Source organism: Stomoxys calcitrans, chromosome 2 (assembly GCF_963082655.1).
Source record: "Stomoxys calcitrans chromosome 2, idStoCalc2.1, whole genome shotgun sequence".
In the NCBI taxonomy this organism is placed as follows: Eukaryota; Metazoa; Arthropoda; class Insecta; order Diptera; family Muscidae; genus Stomoxys; species Stomoxys calcitrans.
Window position 1 is genome coordinate 228851869 of NC_081553.1, and position 19255 is coordinate 228871123.

General features: G+C 30.4%; 1 long non-coding RNA gene across 2 annotated transcripts; it reads right to left on the bottom strand.

Moving 5' to 3' along the window:
- Nucleotides 1–913: 913 nt before the first annotated feature.
- LOC131995349 (uncharacterized) lies at nt 914–18824 on the bottom strand. 2 transcript variants are annotated; one of them, XR_009397400.1, is made up of 3 exons: nt 18594–18824; nt 12789–14070; nt 914–1404 (listed from the first exon to the last, which is right to left on the bottom strand). It is a non-coding gene; the product is annotated as an uncharacterized LOC131995349 (long non-coding RNA). The 2 variants fall into 2 exon arrangements; XR_009397401.1 differs by having other exon boundaries at nt 914–1407.
- Nucleotides 18825–19255: the final 431 nt, after the last annotated feature.

Sequence of the window (19255 nt, forward strand, 5' to 3'; positions counted from 1 at the left end):
AATCCAATCAAAAGGCCCAAAAACGGGCATGATTAGGTTTTTCCAAATAATTTTTTATATGATCTATGAAAACGTCAGTGAACCATCAATTAAAATTTTTTGAAGATAAAATATGTTAAAATTTGGTTTATTTTATAGATACTTGTTTTATTTCTTCATTTAATTTTATGCCGACCTTTACATCCAGTTAAAATTTTTCAAAATAAAAAAAATTATCCTCAAAAATCAAGTAAGGAATTGAAAATTTTAACAAAAATAATAGAAGTTTTTAAATTTTTTTCTAAATTTAAAGAACAGTATTAATGACTTTGGTTGTTTTCGGTGAAAACGTGATCAAACATTTTTTAAAGATCTTTAGAATTTAATATTTTAATATAGTTAATGGTATCTGTATGGAAAAAATCTTCGAAATTGAAATATTGTTTTCAAAATTTTCGAAATTTTAAACAAATTTAAATATATGAAAACAGTGGCCAAATCACCACATAGGCTTTCATTGCGAATTAAATTTCATATCGTCTTCAATGGATGTCTTAACATTTTCATAATAAATTAAAATCATTAGTTTCACTAATGATGGTAAAATTTAACATATACCTTCTTTAATCAGACCTATTCATTCAAAATCGAAAGAACTAATCCAAAAATAAAGGAACGCAAAGGGGAGTCAGTTTTAATGGTTGTCTTGAAAATTTGCCTGCATTATTCCTAAAAATTTCCAAATTAGTTTTAACCTCGTAACTTAATTAAGTAAGCAAATTCATAGTTCCTAATGCTGTACTTTAAGCAGCCATAGAAAAAAACCCAGCAAATGGGTTGTTACAATCAACTACGGAGTAAAAGTATTCAAATGTGAAACAACATACATGTGGTGTTAATTGAGGCATAAAACATAGTCAAACCGACAATACTTCTTAAAACATTCATGATGTCAATATATCAAAGTATTGTTACCATTTCTTCATGATCTCTCACATATTTTTTCAAACATTGTACCTTTACGAACTCATTCAAAGCATACAAATTACATCACAACCTTGTAACCTGGTTTTTCTAATTTTTTTTGTCTTGATAATCCTTTCGCGTTTAAATAATTTCATATTTTACATATTTTTGTTGTCATATTACAATTCGAATATTTCTTACTATTTTAGAATAAATGTTTTTGAATTTTTGAAAAAGATTGTTTTTCATTACAGTTTTTGTATTCAAATATCGTGCTATTAATAAATATAATGCCAATTGATTCTATTTAAATAATACTCAATGTTTTTGTTTTTTTTGAGAATTTACCCAATAAACTCTATAGCCGAATAACACGAACTGTTTTGCCAAATTAGTTAAATTAAAATCTTTCATTGCGCTTATAGCTTATCCGTTACGTATATTTTTCGCATTAAACACCTGCTAAAGAGAAAAAGAAAAGAGAAATATATTAGTAAATGTTTTTTTTTATAAAAAGTAGATTTTTTTTTTAAAAAATAAATTAAATTAATTATAAATAAAACTTTAATGTTAAATAAATTAAAAATATATCTGCAATTAAGAAAATCCATGTTCTAAATGCATGTTAATAATAGATAGATATGATTTGGATTTTTAATACTTTTTTTATTTCAAATACTATTTAATGAAATTGTTATTTTTAAGGCAATTTGGCATTATGTGTTTTTAAGTACATACGTTGTTTTATATTTAGAATATTTTTTTGGTTTTACGTTACACTAATTTTTGTAATGTATATTAATCTGAAGTTCGTACTAAGAATTTTGGTTGAAATTTATCAATACTTTGGGAATAAATTTATTATAAGTTGAAAAAAAAATTTTTTTTTAGAATTAAAAGTAAATCGGACAATTTTTCTTCATTAAAATATATATATACTTAAAATATATATATACTTTGGTTTTCTTTGCTTGCAGATTTAAAAACTGAATATATTAGGGGAAAGAAACATTGTATTTTAAGTGTGTAAAATAGGTTGTATTGGTTATTATGTTTATCAGTTTCTAGAACTATAAATTTGGTTTTGTTGTTGTTTCTAAAAGTCAGTCAGTTATGATGAATGAATTTGGAGAATTTGTTGAAGAATGCTTTTAATGAAAAGGCAAATAAGGAAGTCTTAGATTTTTGTTACTTTTTTCTGATATCATGTTGTTGTTAGTAATGCAACTAATATTTAGGTAGAAACATTATAAAGTCTTGTTGTTGTAAAATTATCTTTTGTGTTGTTATAAGTAATGTCTAAAAAACATGAAAAAGGTTACTGTAGTTTGAGCTGGCTCATGCCCTAACTTTTTTAACATCTTACTCTCTGGGAAATGTTTTATACAGAAGTGGGTTGTAAAATCGAAACTTCAAAACTGTCTTTTTACTTTTTGTCAAATTTTAGTAAAAACTAAAAAAAAAATTTAACTACAGAAGAAAGTAAAATTTTTTTACACAGCCTTGTTTTTTATAGTGTTTTAATTTTTATATATTATAACATATAAAATAATGTTTATATAATTTGTAATAATTCGATTTGAAAAAAATCTTTAGATTCCATTGTATTCAGTAGTTAGTGTCTTTAAATGTGTAATTGGTTTTATTTTTTTTTATATACTCCCATTTCATTTGTTTATTTATATAATCTTTATTATTAATAATGTAAGAATACTAGTAGTAGAAGCCACTGGCTACAATCACTATCTGTTTTTTTTTTTATTATAATAAAATATTAGTGGTTCACTTTACCTTTGATTTACTTAACTGTTTTGTTAAATTGTCTTATTCTTAATCGTTTTTGCACCTACTCATTCTGGTGTAAAAACGATAAGGATTTTTATATGACAGTATGTGTGGTATATTTCAATGCTAAAGCTTAACATTCGATTGGAATTTGTGTAAACTATTTGAGTTTATCTAAAAAAAATTAAGATTTTAAAGTATTTGTTGGTGATTTTTGTATTAAAACCTAAATTCGATGGAGAATGAACATCCAAACTTGTAATTAAAAAAAAATATTTAAATCATAATTTTATGTAATTTTTAATCCTTCTTGTTTTGCAACTTTATTCTGGTTGTTCCATTTTGTGGTTGGATTTTGTTTTGTCCGGCTCAAACCAATATAGACTTTATTTTGTTTCTTTTAAAATAGAAAGCAAAATTATTTTTAATTGAAAAAAAATGATTTTTTAGTTCAATCCTTTTTCTAGAGAACGTTAAGTCTTTTGTATTTTTTTAGTGCTTCTTCTAAGTTTTCATTCCTAAAAAATTAATTAAGAATACTATATTGTATATTGTTGACCTATCCACGAAATTAATTAAGAATTTTGCATAAACTTGTTGTATTATTAAGGATCAATTTCTGAAGTTTTGTGGTTTCCTGTACTTATTTAATGAGTTTCGCCAAAATTAGGGATTTTTTCAAGGAATATTTCGTATAGGGAATAGCAAGACGTCTCTTATACCAATGAGCCCTGTCCTTTAATTTTTTTTTAATTATAAGGGATCTCTCTTTTTTAATTGAACGATTGACACCTCTTCGTACACAGAAAAAACTATTACAAAAATTCTTTCAATTAAAAATTTAATTGAAAATAAAAAAGTTTTCGGTTAAATTAATAAATCATAAAATTTAATTGAAAAAAAAAATTGTTTTCAATTAAAAATTTTATAGAATCAATTATATTTTAATTGAATCTGAATTTATTATACCCTTCGCCATACGATGGGGAAATACTAATTTCGTCATTCTGTTTGTAACACCTCGAAATATGCGTGTAAGACCTCATGAAGTATATATATTCTTGATCATCGTGACATTCTAAGTCGATCTAGCCACGTCCGTCTGTCTGTCGAAAGCACGCTAACTTTCGAAGGAGTAAAGCTAGCAGCTTGAAATTTTGCAGAAATACTTTTTATTAGTGAAGGTCGGTTGGGACTGTAAATGGGCCAAATCCGTCCATGTGAAATTTTGCATGAGGTATTTTGTTATGAATTCCAATAACAATAAATTTGAGTGAGTCAATCATTTTTTTCTAAATTATGGTAGCTAGACATAAACCCGTCTCACTACTCTTTGTTTTATAAATAACGGAAATAAAATTTTCCGTTCCATTTTAAGGAGTGATCATGCACCCAAACATGAACCTCGAATTCGTGTTCCAGGAGTTTTAAATATGTGAACCATGTTGGATCGAAATTGAGTGTGCGCCCTATACTGCGCGCTTTTCGCAAAAATTTGTATATAACAATTGAAAAAATTTTTAATTGATCCCATCAAAAAATTATTTGGATATGTCAAAAACTTCAATCATTTTTTTTATTGATTCGATTAAAAAATTAAGTAAAAATTTCAATAATTTTTTTAATTAAATCAATTCAAAAATTAATTGGCAATTTGATTTTGTTTTTTACTTTTTTCATTGAATATCCAATTTTTTTTTTACGGAAAATTGTTTCAATCGCCTTTTCAATAACTGTTATTAATATTATCATTTTCGTGATTGAAGCAGTTTCAATTTAAAAATTAATTACGTGATTTATTTATTTGGTTTAATGAATACCTACACAACAATATTAAATCTTATAGTTATAGTGCAGGCTTATAAGAACAGTCATATATCCTTTTTAAGAAATAATAAAACAATTTTTAAAGGAATAAACATTTTCGAATATCATTATAGAACAAATTTAAAATAAACTTTAGAATTTTGGAAAATAGTTATAAAATTTGAAAACAGCTAATATCGAAGAAAAATGGATTTTTTTTTTAAATTGACGCATTGCTGATGTTTTGGATATTGTCAGGAAGTGTATACCAAAGACGTATGGTACTCGTATAAAACTGCCATTCAGATACTAAGCTCGTTCTTCTAATAGGGACAAGTTTCCTACCCCTTCTAGATCGGGCAAATATTTATTTGTCATAGAGGCATTTAGGTGTTTGCTTCCAAATGAAACTCCTCTACTACGAAACTATAGCCATAAAGGGAAGTATCCAAGTGAGAAACATGTTGAGTTGTTCTTATATACCATAGACATACTAAATAATGCTGTTGAATACTACTTTTAATTACGTGATTGAAACCGATTTTTATTTTTTTCCGTGTATAAAGTTTTACCTGTTGAGAAGATAAACATCGCTGATAATTTTTTGAAATTTCTCGAAAGGATTCCAGCTTTAGGGCTCAAAGTCATATGTAGGCATGCTAATTTTATAGGGTTTCAATAACTTCTCAAAAAATTCTTTGAGCATATCGCAAATTTTTTGAAAACTTGAGTAAAAAAAATCGATTTTTTTTAAATGAACGTTAAATATTATAAATAATTTAATTTTGGCTTATTACTTTTTTTGTTAAAAATTTGTGTTTTTTTAGTTTTATTGAAATACTATAAAATAATATTTTGTACTGCCAATCAGAATGAAATTTTTTAAAAAAGACCAACAAATTATTCACAATAAAATATCTTATTAGAAACATCCATAGATTTACTCATGAAATTTTTTTAATACATCTGCTTGCAATGTTTTTTTTTGCGTTTAGTTTTCCCTGAGGACGCCATTTTTTGAGTCAATGCATTGTGGGGTGGGTTGTTGAATGTATGCCAAAGAGAGAAATTAAGGGTTATTTGGTGGTATTTTCGCTTAATGATTTCTTAACCTTGGCCGTTTCTTTTCATTTGGTTCCAATGACTTAAATTAACATTTAGATTTATATGTTGTTGAGGTGGGATGTATTACTTGTTGGTTTGATATAAAAAAAATTTCTATTTATTTTGTGTGCCTGGTATGGTTGGTCAATGAATTTACTATTTACGTTATTGTTTTTTCCCAAAAAGGAAAGAGTCGAGATAATTTGACCAAGGGAATGAATATCACAAGAAATTATATCACATTTCTTGTAATATTCATTCTGTTGGTCAAAAAAGCTCGTCTCTTTCCCTCTTCGGGAAAAAATACTAAGGTAAAATAAATTTTGTTTTGCGCAACTAACATTATTGTGCGCACTTCTTATCATTGATATACAACATGAAATTAAATATTGAATAATAATAAATAAATATCCACGAACATCTCATCTCATCATCAGTTTTGGTAAAATTTTTAAGGATATTTCGAATACTTAGAAATTGAGAGTCATTTTGGAGAAAGAGTCAGCAATCTTTGGCTCAAGATCTTTACCAAAATCCTTGTTAAACATCTTCGATTATTATAAATATTTTTTAATTATTATAATCTTCTTTAATTATTATAATTTTTTTTTTTTTTTTCATTTTAAAATTATATTTTTGTTTTTCGTTAATTCATTTTGTACTGTATATCCACTCTTTTATAAACTTTTGGCAGGTAATTATAGCTGTGTAGTTTTGTTTTTTTTTGTATAATTTTTGATAGGCCTTTGTGTCATCTAATCATTTTCCCATTATAAGAATCAAAGCTGTGAAATCCTAGAGATTTCATTTCATCTTATCCCTTTCAATTCGGGAATCAAAGATGCAATACATGTAAAAAAAAAAATAAATGATTGAAGAATTCACACATACTTCAATCATATGTAAATATTGAAAGATTTTTGTTTTAAAAATTTCAATTAATTAAGAATTACTTCCACATTTTGTCATAGGCAAAGGAAATCAGTAGTTTATATGTGAGTCAAGTAATCAGAAGTTTATATGTGTCAGGCGATGTGGAACGGAAAACTTTTATTAACGTTTTGAAATTCAAAGTCTATACCTTTCATTTATCCATGATTTTGTTATATATTAACAAATCTAAAATAAATGCAAATAAATGTCCAATGTGATCGCAATGCAATTACTACCCCAAAGTGATAACATATTACTGATGGTTTTATATGAATACTGGTTTTTTTAGGTTTCTGATTAGGAAGGAAGTTCTCCCGAATGCTTCACTATTTCGATTCATGAACTTGCATCGATGTTCTGCTTTGGTAGCTGGACTTCACTCCAAAAAAAGTAGCATAAACATCCTGTTTTATGTCTTTGACATTTACTGTCATTATTTTCTTTACACTTTATGGTTTTTAGGTTTCCGAATACTTCACAATTTTAACTCATGGAGGTCAAACTTGCATCAACGTTCTGGTTTGGTGGCTTGACTTCACTCAAATAAAAGTAGCATACTCTGACATTTACTGTCATTATTTTCTTTAAACTATCATCGTGTTTTTTTTAGTTGTGAAATTTTTAGACTATCATTAAATTTTTTTTTTAAACAATAATTTTAAGTTAATGATTTTATGTTTCATTTTTTATTTTTTTGAAAATTTTAAGGAATATGTAATTGTGGAAGCGAATATACAAGAGTAGTTATTTCTTCGTATATTTGCTTGCAGAACCACATGAAAAATATTGCAAAGGTAGAAGTTATACAAATGCCATCTCTGATTTCAAAATTACATGTATTCTTAAATGCTTGTGTTTTAAGAATGCATGGAAGTTCGAAATTCTTATGCAATTCAAAGATTTAAATGAATTTTGTTAATATTTTTATATGACAAAAAAATTCTTTTTTTTAATTTTTTTTCAAAAATATTTTTTTGCTAATTACAACTTGAAAGTCGAATATTCTCATTGTCCTAAAGAAAATTCAAGTTCAAGTTCATTTTCACTACTAGTGTTTCATATTTATTAAAAATTTAGAAAAGCTAAAATACATTTTTACTTTATCGATACAAATTATTAAATTAATATGTCATTCTTCAGAAAATATTTAAATTTGTTATATTTAAAATCCATTTAAAAAAATAATTAATAACTGTTTAGAATGCAAATTATTACATTTGTCATTCATGATTCACTAAAATGAGATTGTGGAAGAAGATTAGCCCACATGTGATTTTTATGTTTTCGATTTTAATGAAGTTTCATATATCTGTTATTTAAAGTATTTATGTTGATGCATCAGTTTATTTAAAATTGTTTGTTTTTTAATTACCAATGAAAACAATTAAATACAAATATTGGATTGCCCAAAAAGTAATTGCGGATTTTTTGAAAGAAAGTTAATGCATTTTTAATAAAATTTAGAATGAACTTTAATCAAAACTTAGAATGAACTTTAATCAAATATACTTTTTTACACTTTTTTTTCTAAAGCAAGCTAAAAGTAACAGCTGGTAACTGACAGAAAAAAGAATGCAATTACAGAGTCACAAGCTGTGAAAAAATTTGTCAACGCCGACTATATGAAAAATCCGCAATTAATTTTTGGGCAACCCAATATTATTAATTTTTCACAGCCACCAAAAAGTTATCCAGAAATCTGCGACCGAATCACCACATACATGATCGAGAGCGCTTTAATATCGAATGAAATTTAATTTCGTAATTAATGGGTGTTATACCACAAATTTATATACAAAAATTTTTATGTCCAAATTTTTACACCCTACACCCCTACTGTTGATAAATAATACTAGATTTAAACATTCGCGTTCTTTAATTTAAAAAATTTCCTTCAATAAAGAGAAAAATTATTCACAATAGAGATATTTCGAACGATTCGTCCTCAAAATCGGAAGGAAAGCTTATTTTGGAGCTAAATTAGGTTATGACCGATGTACAGCTAACTTGCCCAAGCATTGGTATTCATAACAGAATTCAGATAGCATTGTGCCCAAAACGTCCTCAAAATCGGAAGAAAAGCCTATATTAGAACTATATTAGATTTTCGTCGCGATTCCTTGGAACCGAAAATAACGTAAATTGAGACATTGCTGTTTTTTCTAGAGTTTCAGATTATTATTTCGACTAGTTACAAATGTACTGATGAAGTAAATATACCCGCATTCTATGAAGGAGAGTACGCAAATCATTCAAATATATCTGTGGAAATATGCCAATAACTCGTAAAATATCCAAATTTTTGTATATAAATTTAGGTAAATATTAAAAGAAGGTAAGTTCGTTCTATTAATGTTTGCCTTAATTTATTGTCGTAGGGTATTTTTTGCGATTTTTTAAACGTTTTTAAATTTTGTAATTTCGATTTATGGGGTTTTTTCATATTTAAGGTTTATTTTCCCAAAATTTGTAAATGTTTAAAATTTATAAAAAAGGATCTTAATGTGAAAATCATCATCATCATGGAAAGGTTTTGAAATCGGATCCTGTTTAGTAAACTTCATCAGTTCCAGAACTTCACAATAAATAATATACTGGTACGAATTTAGCTATTATATTGCTTTTCGATCTTAGTTTGTAAATATATATCTAAAAGGGGACCAAATTCCTTATATGTTTTGTATTCACTATTTACACTAAACAAATATTTTTCCTAACTTTAAAGATTCGAGCCAAAGATTAGCAAACTTTGTTTAAAATTGATCACTTTACCAACTTTTTAAGAAACATTGCTTTTGGTGAAAAATATTTTCCTTCATATTAAGGATTAGTTATTTTTAATTGTAGGGTACTAATTTTATTATTTAATTAACTTTTCTTATTTACGATTAATTTTTTATTTAAAAGGTGGTTTAATTAATTCTTAGCTATGCATCTTGTTATTAAAGAAAGAAATCTAAAATGAAAGTCAAAATATTGTAGAAAGTTAGAAAAGTGACCTTTGGTGAAGACAACAGTGAACTGTAGTTAAAGACGCAAAATAGCCTTACAAATTGGAACGTATTTAAATATTTAATTTGTTTTTTATTAAAATGCTGACCTTAAGACCAGTAAGGAAATGTAAAAATTGGGCGATGCCGACTTTATACCCTACACCTATCCTATAAATGGAAAGTGGGAGCTATATCATATTCTGAACCAATTTTCATGGACTTCGGCTGATATTTTCAGATTGGTTGTTAAAATGAAATCCCCGTATCAAATTTTGAGCAAAGCAAATATTTTCAAAATATAATAATTACGGTTGAAAATGACAACAAATTACCGAAAATCTGACAAACATATGTATGGGAGCTACATATACATCCAAATCGGTTTCGACCAAACTTCTTAGATATTGTGGTAGTCATCGAGAAAAGCATTGTGCACAATTTTGGCAAGATTGGACAATAAATGCACTTGCAGAGGCTTTAGAAGTGAAAATCGATCGATATACATATATGACAGCTATATCTAAATCTGAATCATTTTCTATGAAATTCACCAGTACTACATAAGAAAATCCTTGCTGCCAAATTTCGAGAGAATCGGTTAACAAATGAGCACATTATTACAATATTTCTCAAAATCGGACGAATATATATATGGGAACAATATCTAAACCTGACCCGATTTCGACCAAACTTTATAGATATTGTGGTAGTCGTCGAGGCGTTGTGCACAATTTTGACAAGTTTGGTCAATAAATGCGGTTGCAGTGACCATACAAGCGAAATTCGGATCATATATATACATATGAAAGCTTTATCTAAATCTGAACCGATTTCTATGAAATTCACCAGTAGTATCGAGAGTCAGGAGAAAATCCTTTCAAGAGAATCGGTTAACAAATGACCATTTTATTGCAGTATTACTGCAAATCGGACGAACATATATATGAAAGCTATATCCAAATCTGAACAGATTTTTTCCAATTTCAATAGGTTTCGTCTTTAGGCCGAAAAACATGCCCATACCAAATTTGGAGACGATTGGATAAGATTGCTATCTGTAGTTTAAACAAATTAACATGGCATGGCTGAATCGAATCAGAAAGTGATTCTGAGTCAATCGGTATACTTATCAGTGGAACTATCGTAGTGGTGTAGGGTATAAAAAAGTTTTCAAAAATTAATTGAACAGCATCTATGATGCAAAATTGGAATCATGAATTAAAATAGGAATCAACCAGCAATCAAAATTTAAAACGGACAGGCATGTCCGTTAGTAAATAGGAAATTAAATTTAAGGACAACATCTTTATTTTATAGTTTAGGTTCTTAAGCACGTTTTCACTGCTAAATTCCTACGAATAAGGAAATATCTTGAATTGTAGGACAACTTTTTTTCAGTTTATGGATCGGCATTTTCGGAAGAGATTTTGAGTTACATATTAAACGCACAAATTTTGGGAGTTTCAATATTTGAATAGTATTTTAAAGATCCAAGAGCGTACTTTGATTAAGAATTTGTGTATTTGTCATTCGTTGATTTAAATCAATTAATTAATAAACCTAAAACAAAAAATATCCTAACTTTAAAGGTTTGAGCCAAAACTAAGGATCTCTATTCAAAGAAGACGAATTTTCCAATTTCTTAAAAAAATTACTTAGGTGAAAAATTATTTGCTTGATATAAGGGATGAAGAACTAAATTTAATTATGACACCTTTTAGGAATAATTTCCAATAGGTGAAAAACTATTCACTTGATATAAGGGATAAGGAACTAAATGCAATTATGATAATTTTTAGGAATAATTTCCATTGGTGGAAGAGTTTCTACTTGATTTTAAAGAATTTTTACCTAAAGTGGAAGTAAAATTGATTCTTATGTACTTTGGGTTTTGTTATTAAAGGCAAAAATGTTTCTGGAAAAAGGACAACATGTTAAGGGAAGAATTTTTCGAAGTAAATAAATTTTAGGAAATGAGGAAATCAGATTCAATAGATGTATAGATATTCGAAGCGTGTGTGTAAGTATGTAATGGCTAATAGGTCGATTATGGATTCAGTTGAGTTGTCAACAGACAAATTTGTAATAGAAATGTCCATTTGTGCCTTGAATTGCATAATTTTTGCAATTTATTTAGTAGTTGTACGCTCAAAGCACTAATATCGAATGAAACTGATAAAAATGTTCAACTTTATAGTATTAGTTTTATTGCATGATTTTATCTCCTAGCGACGCAACTATACGTTGTACAATACAGCAATACGTTGTATTGTAATTTCGCTTTTTGGCTTTCAGTATTGATCAGTAGTATTGATCTGCATTATTTTTTCTTGTGTGTAGTGAAGTACTTCATAGTTGTTCACATTCGTAAATAGTAGATGGCGCCCTACAGTTGTTACACTCACACACCAAAGAAAACCCAAATTGTGTTTCCTACCAACTATTCCAGTTTGTACACCAAAAGAAAAATTGTTATCGCATAGCAACAATGGTATTGATAGTAAAGCAATATCTTAAATTAATACCATAACAATACCGTATGGTATATATAATCCATACCAAACGGTATTGTTTTGGTATTAATTTACTATCAATACAGTTGATATCAACTTTTCTTTCGGTGAAGTATTGTAGTCACTATAAGTGCTCGTATGCCAATGTAAGTTAGTAAATGGCTTAAATAAAAATAGTTAAACCAACTGATTTTTTTTTTTGAAATTCCAAATAAAGCCATATTTTTTAAAAGTATAATTTTTTTTGGTTCTAAGCTAATTTTGCTAAAAATTTTAAATAAACTTAAATAAGTTGTTATAATAAGTTATTGCCTGTTAGGGCAAAGTTAAGATTAGTTTTTGTTTTTTTTTTGTAAATTTGAGTCTAAGTTGTATGAAAAAATATAAGTCTTGTTATTGTCTTATTATTTGCAGCATGCTGCACACCCTTATTTTTTTTTTAATTTTCTTACTTTTTTTTTGGGATTCTTGCTTTAGTCTTTATAAGTTTTGCTTTAATTGTTCTTTTTCTCTCTAATTAGTATTAAGTCCAAATTGATTTTTGTTTGTTTTCTATGTGGTGCTTATTTTCATTTAACCCTTTTTGCTTAAATCAGCCACCACCTTTTAAACATTCATCTTACTCTTATCGTTTGGGCTTTCCAAAAAAAAAGTCATAATTTTCAGTTGAAAACATCAGAAAGCAAAAAATAAATTTGAAGAAAATTACCCGTTTTGCTGTGTATTATTCTAATTTGGCATTCATCCTTCGCTTTTATATTCCATCCATCCATCCACCAGTTTTGACCAGCCAAGTTGGTTCAAGTCCTTGCCATTCCTTAGTTCCTCAAAAGCCAAAGAGCATCATTAGGAATTCATTTGCTCGCTGTAAGAAACTGGAGTTCTTCTTGATAGAAAAATTTCGCTTTCGTTTAAAGGGTTGGTTGGGTGGTTGGTAGATTTTGCAAACGGTTGGTTTGGTTGTTAGTGGGTTTTTGTGTGTTTGCAAGGGATGAGTATGTTTTGATGAAGAATAATCTTGATAATGATTATGAATGCTGTTGGCATGAGAGTGGGTTATCAGGGTGGTTGTCTTATGGTTGTGTGCGTGTGCAAGTGAGTTGTTAGCTTTTTTAAGAGAATTCATGAGTGAAAGGCCTGAGCATTGTGTGAGTCCTTTTCTATGCATTGAAATTTATCTGCTGCCTGGTCCAGGGGTATATGTTTAGCTTTAGATAAACCTTAGACGGAGTACTCTGTGTGTGCCTGTCCTGCTGCTGCTGATGTTGTCTTGTGAGGGGTTAAATGTATCTAACATTGATTTCGCCTCATGTCTTCTCCTCTTGGCAATAGAAAATTTCTCCCATTTAACAGTATCTAGATACCAAGTGTTGTATCTGAAAGTTACAAAGGGAAAATTCTGCTGCTTTGTCGTTTACTGCTGCTGCAGATGCTGCGTTCTGCTCTGTTCTCTTCTCCAGTTTTAATGAGGTTTGAGTTAATTTGCTTGCTTTGTATTCGCCTGAGTTATTTGTCGAGATTTTAAATTTTGCTTAATTTTAGATTTCTTGAGTCTACATTTTGTTTGTTTGTAAATTCTCTGAGTTTTATATTCTTGAGAGTTGCTTTTGTGTATTTCTTACAAAATGGCGTTTTTCTTGGACAGATTAGTTTTTATCGTTGGCTTTGTTGTTTTAGTCATTTGATTTTGACATACTTTTGTTTTGTTACTCATGGTGCATAAATTTAATTTATCTTGATTTTGGGTTTGTTTCTTTTGTTTTGTTTGTTTTGTACAATGGGCTTTATAAGATTTTTATCACATTTGGTTTCGAAAAGGTTTAGAATTTGGCATTTTGTTTGGTTTGTTATGCTTTTTTCACAGTTTGTGTTAGGAGTTACGTCTTGAGTTTCATTTCGTTGAGGTGGGGTTTGGGGGGCATCCTTGTAGTTGGTGTGATCCTTATAGTGCGGGTTTCGTCTTGTGATTTGGGTTAACTGGGTTATCCTTCCTGCAGAGAGAGTAAAGGAGTATATTATTATAAAGATGTGGAAAATTAAAAAAAAAACAATGAAGGCAGGATGAAATGTCTGCGAAATAAAATTAAGAAACCTCTTTGTAAGAGAAAAAATATATAACATTTCAGCAACATTTCTTATATCTTAATTTCATTTGAAAATCAGTAAGGAAAGGCAAAAGTTGGGCGGTGCCGACTTTATAATATCCTACACCTACACTATAGGTACAAAGTGGGACCTATATCCAATTCTGTACCAATTTTGATGGACCTCGGCGGATGTTTTCACATGGGTTATCAAATCCGTATCAAATTTCGAACAAATATGTTCAAACTGTAATAAATAAGGCTCACAAATCACAACATTATTGCAAATTACTCAAAATCTGTGTTCATCTATCTGTCTGTCCACGTTAATTTGTGTACAAAGTACAGTTCTCAATTTCCATCCAATCGTTCTGAAATTTTGCACTGCCATATTTTTTGGCCTAGAGACGAAGCCTATTAAAATTAAAACAAATTTATTCGGATTTTGGTGTAGCGGTCCATAGATAAATTCGTCCGATTTGGACTAATATTGCAATAAAATCGTCATTTGTGAATCGATTCTCTTTGTAATTTTGCGATTTTGCACGAAGGTTGGCCCTATAAATCTCAATATTAGAGGTGAATTTTATAGTTATCAGACGAAATTTAGATATAGCTCTCATACACATGTATAGCCCTATTTTTCCTTTTAGAGCCTTTGCAAGTGAATTTGTAGACCAATCTCCCTATCACTTTTGCGGGGGAAGATTGAGGGGAGAAATTTTTATATGGCATAGTACCTAACAAATGTCGCCAGCATTAGAAGGGAATAACCGCCGCTGAAATTTCGTTCTTTCAGGCGTTCAGCGTCGGACATGCGGACATGCTAACCTTTGCGCTACGGTGGCCTCCAATTTCCCATTTGAGTAATTCGTTAGATCTCAAAATGATTGCGTTTACTTAAGTGAACACATCCACGAGAATTCGAGCCTACGAATCGAAGTAATTTTCCATCTCAAGTAATGATATGGTCAGCTATAACCTCCGATGTCCGCTCTCCAAACATTTTTCATCGAGCCTGCGTCAAAGTAAAAGCGACTTATTATAGGGAAAACATTTCGGAAGCCGTTCAGCAAAAAATTACTGCTGTCCCATTTTTAGACGACTTTTTGCTGTTACAGCGAACATTTTTGCTGTTTTTACTTATTGTTGTTAAATTTCTTTGTCCAGTTGAAATCTACACATATGCTTTGATTTTGCTTCCATTTAGAATAGAAAGCCAAATAAAACCGCATTTAAAAAGTAAAGGCATAATGTGGTGTGCTATATATGCATTGGGCTGGCTACAGAGATCACGATTTTGAAGCTGACCAAAGCTGCATCATCAGTCCGCTAAGACCCAAAAATATTATATGCTTCCACCAACTTACTAAAAAGTGAGCTGTGCATTGGTAGAAGCATGCCTCTTTGAGACGAACATTGTATCATATAAGGGTACCTTCACAAACAAATTTCTCTAGAGTTGTGTACCCATCACTGCTGTTTACCAATAATTGGCCTATTGCAATAACTGTTTATATAAAGGCTGGTGCTATGTTCAATTTTCGTTCTATTTTTTTTGTTATTACCTTTTATACCCATCACCATAGGATGGGTGTATACTAATCTAGTCACTCCGTTTGTGCAAATGCAAATTTACCCATGAAACTTCTCACATATCAATGAGTGCTGTCAGATACAAGTTTAAGTTCAATGATAAGGGGTCTCCTTTTTCAGACAAGTCTGAACGGCTTGCCGCAGTGCGACACCTCTTTGGGGAGAAGTTTCTTAGTGACATAGTACCTCATAAAAGTCGCCAGATTTAGGAGTGGATAACCACCGCTGAAAATTATTTTCTGATGTTCTCGCCAATATTCGAACCCAGGCGTTCAGCGTCATAGGTGGATATGCTTACCTCTGTGCCACGGTGGCCTTCAATCATTCCGTTTGTAACATCTCGAAAAATTGATCTAAGATCCTATGTGGTTAAGCGTTTTCCCAACATCCCATTATGGAACAAATTAGAGGAAAACAAACTTCTCACAATATCAATTGAGTGTTGCTCGATTCAAATTTAAGATCCCGTTTTATGCCGAGTCCGAAAAGCGTATCACTGAAAATTGACACATCTTTGTTGAGAAGTTGCACATGGATGAAATACTAACAAATGTTGCCAGCATTTAGTGAGGGGATAACAATTGCTGAAAAATGTTTTAAGATGTTCTTGCCGCGCGGGATTTGAACCCGCGCGTTTGGGCACGATAGGAAATGTTTTATCGTTACACAGTGTTGCCAAATCAAAAAATCTTGGAAATAATTGTAAAACTTTTCAAAGGATGGAGATATATATGCAAATTGCAAATTTTGCCCATGAACATTCCACTAAGGGACAGGGGCAAACTTCTCACATATCAATGAGTGCAGTCCGATTCAAATTTAAGTTCAATGATAAGGGGCCTCCTTTTTATAGCCGAGTCCGAACGGCGTGCCGCAATGCGACACCTCTGTGGAAAGAAGTTTTACATGGCATAGTACCTCACAAATGTTGACTGCATTAGGAGAGGAAAACCAAAATTTTTTCTGATGGTCTTGCCAGGATTCGAACCCAGGCGTTCAGCGTCATAGGTGGGCATGTTAACCTCTGCGTTGCGATATGTATCACAAATGTTGCCAGCATTAGGAGAGGAAAACCACCGGCGAACATTTTTTCTGATGGTCTCGCCACGATTCGAACCCAGGCGTTCAGGGTCATAGGTAGACATGCGAACCTCTGCGCTGTGATATGTATGAGAAAAATTTACATAGTCAATGTTGAAGTGTTTTCCAATAAGTATGTGGGTATGGATTCCAGTGGGTCACCTCGAGCATATCATAAGTCTTTCGACCTACTAGGGTCCCTAAATTTTGCATACATGTTGGAAAATACTTCAACATTGACTACTCGTATGTTACGTTCCTTGTACATATCTCCATTCGTTCAAAAGTTCTAGAATTATTTCCAAGATTTTTCGGTTTGTCAATACTCTGCGTCATTCGCAGTCATGTATAGTTCGTTTCTAACTGTACATGTAATGCTTTAGCATATGCACCTACAATAATGATTTGGAGTGTTGTTAAATAAGGTTGAAGGAACATTCAACAGTTTTCATAGCCACTGTTTATGAATTCGTAGCAATTTTCAACTTTACAGATATTGCTTTAATAAATGCACACATGACAATAATGAAGTTTTCCAGAAAGTAAAAGCAAAGGAAAAACGAATTGTGTTCAAAGTCATTTATTATCAATTCGTATAATGATTTAAGTTAGGAAGAAAATTTTTTCCAAAAAATACAAAAAAAAGATGTCTGACTTTTCTTTTCCATTACAAGAAACCTTCGATCATTAAGATCGTCTCGAAAGGGAAATACACTAAAGATTCTGAAATAAAATGATCTTTGCTCTATCAGGCAAAAAAAAAAAAAACAGAGCGTGCTACGTTCGGCCGGGCCGAATCTTACATACCCTCCACCATGGATCCTACTTGTCGAGTTCTTTGCACGGTATCTCTTCTAAGGCAAGCAAAAAATAATGAATAAGAATTGTTATGCTATTTGAGGACTATTATATCAAGTTATAATCCAATTCGGACCATAAATGAATTAAATACTGAAGATTGTAGAAGTCATTGTATAATATTTCAGTTCATTCGGATGAGAATTGCACCTTGTAGCGGCTCAAGAAGCAAAATCGGAAGATCGGTTTATATGGATCGATTCAGACCATATTAGACACGTGTGTTGAAGGTTATGAGAGAAGCCATTGTACAAAATTTCTGCCAAATCGGATGAGAATTGCGCCCTCTAGAGGCTCAAGAAATCAAGATCCCAGATCGGTTTATACGGCAGCTATATCAGGTTATTTACAGATTTGCGCCATACTTTGCACAGTTGTTGGAAGGCATAACAAAACACCTCATGCAAAATTTCAGCCAAATCGTATAGGAATTGCGCCCTCTATTGGCTCAAGAACTTAAGATCCTAAAGCGGTTTATATGAAAGCTATACCAGGTTATGAACTGATTTGAACCATACTTTGAGCAGTTGTTGGAAGTGACACCAAAACACCACGTGCAAAATTTCAGTCAAATCGGACAAAAATTGACAAAAATTATCAAAACATGGACCGATTTGGCCTTTTTACAATCCCAACCAACATACGGACGGACATGGCTAGATCGACTGAAAATGTCATGACGACTTTATATACTTTATAGGTTCTTAGACGCATATTTCGAGGTGTTACAAACAGAATGACGAAATTAGTATACCCCCATCCTATGGTGGAGGGTATAAAAACATCTAAATTCTCCCACTTGTTTGGAAAATTCTTTTTTGTCTGTATTAGGCGCCACTGTACTTATATACAAAACAGTATAGAAAAACCATTGTTTCCACAAACAACACACTTACCTGTTGAAGATATGTAAAAAATCATATTATTTTCAGCACTTTGAAGAGTTGATAATCGTTGTAAATCACTGTGACAAATATACATATTTTTTAAATTTTTCATTGTTATGTTTGCTTTTGTTGTTAAGTGTTTATAACGATTTTTTAATACTTTTTTTATTTAAAACTGTGAACGATCTGACTTTTGTAATGGTTGTTTATACTTAGGCTGCTTTGCGGTTGTTTATTTGTGTATTTTGTAAAACATTTTTTTTTAATTTGAAATTTTGTTGTTGTGTGTAAAACAGTTGCAAAACTTTTCCATAAATAAAATTTTGTTAATAAGTTTTTGATAATTCATATCACTACCCGCCGATGCTTAGTCGAAAGACGACCATTGCCGCGAACGACGGCGATCATGAGATGAGTTCAATGATGTGTTGCGTTTAAAGATTGAAATGAAACTAAGTGCGTTTGCGCAGCAGCTTTAGTTTATATACTCAGGCTGTTGCTTCTGCTGCTAAGGTATGCTTGTGTTGCAGCTTCCTTTAACAAAGCATATCATTCTGCTTTTAATGTGCTATGTGTGTGTGTGTGTGTGTGTTGGTATTTTATATCAGCCCTGCAACAATGTTCATAATAATAACAAATTTCTTTCATTTCCTTTGGTCCTAATGAAAACC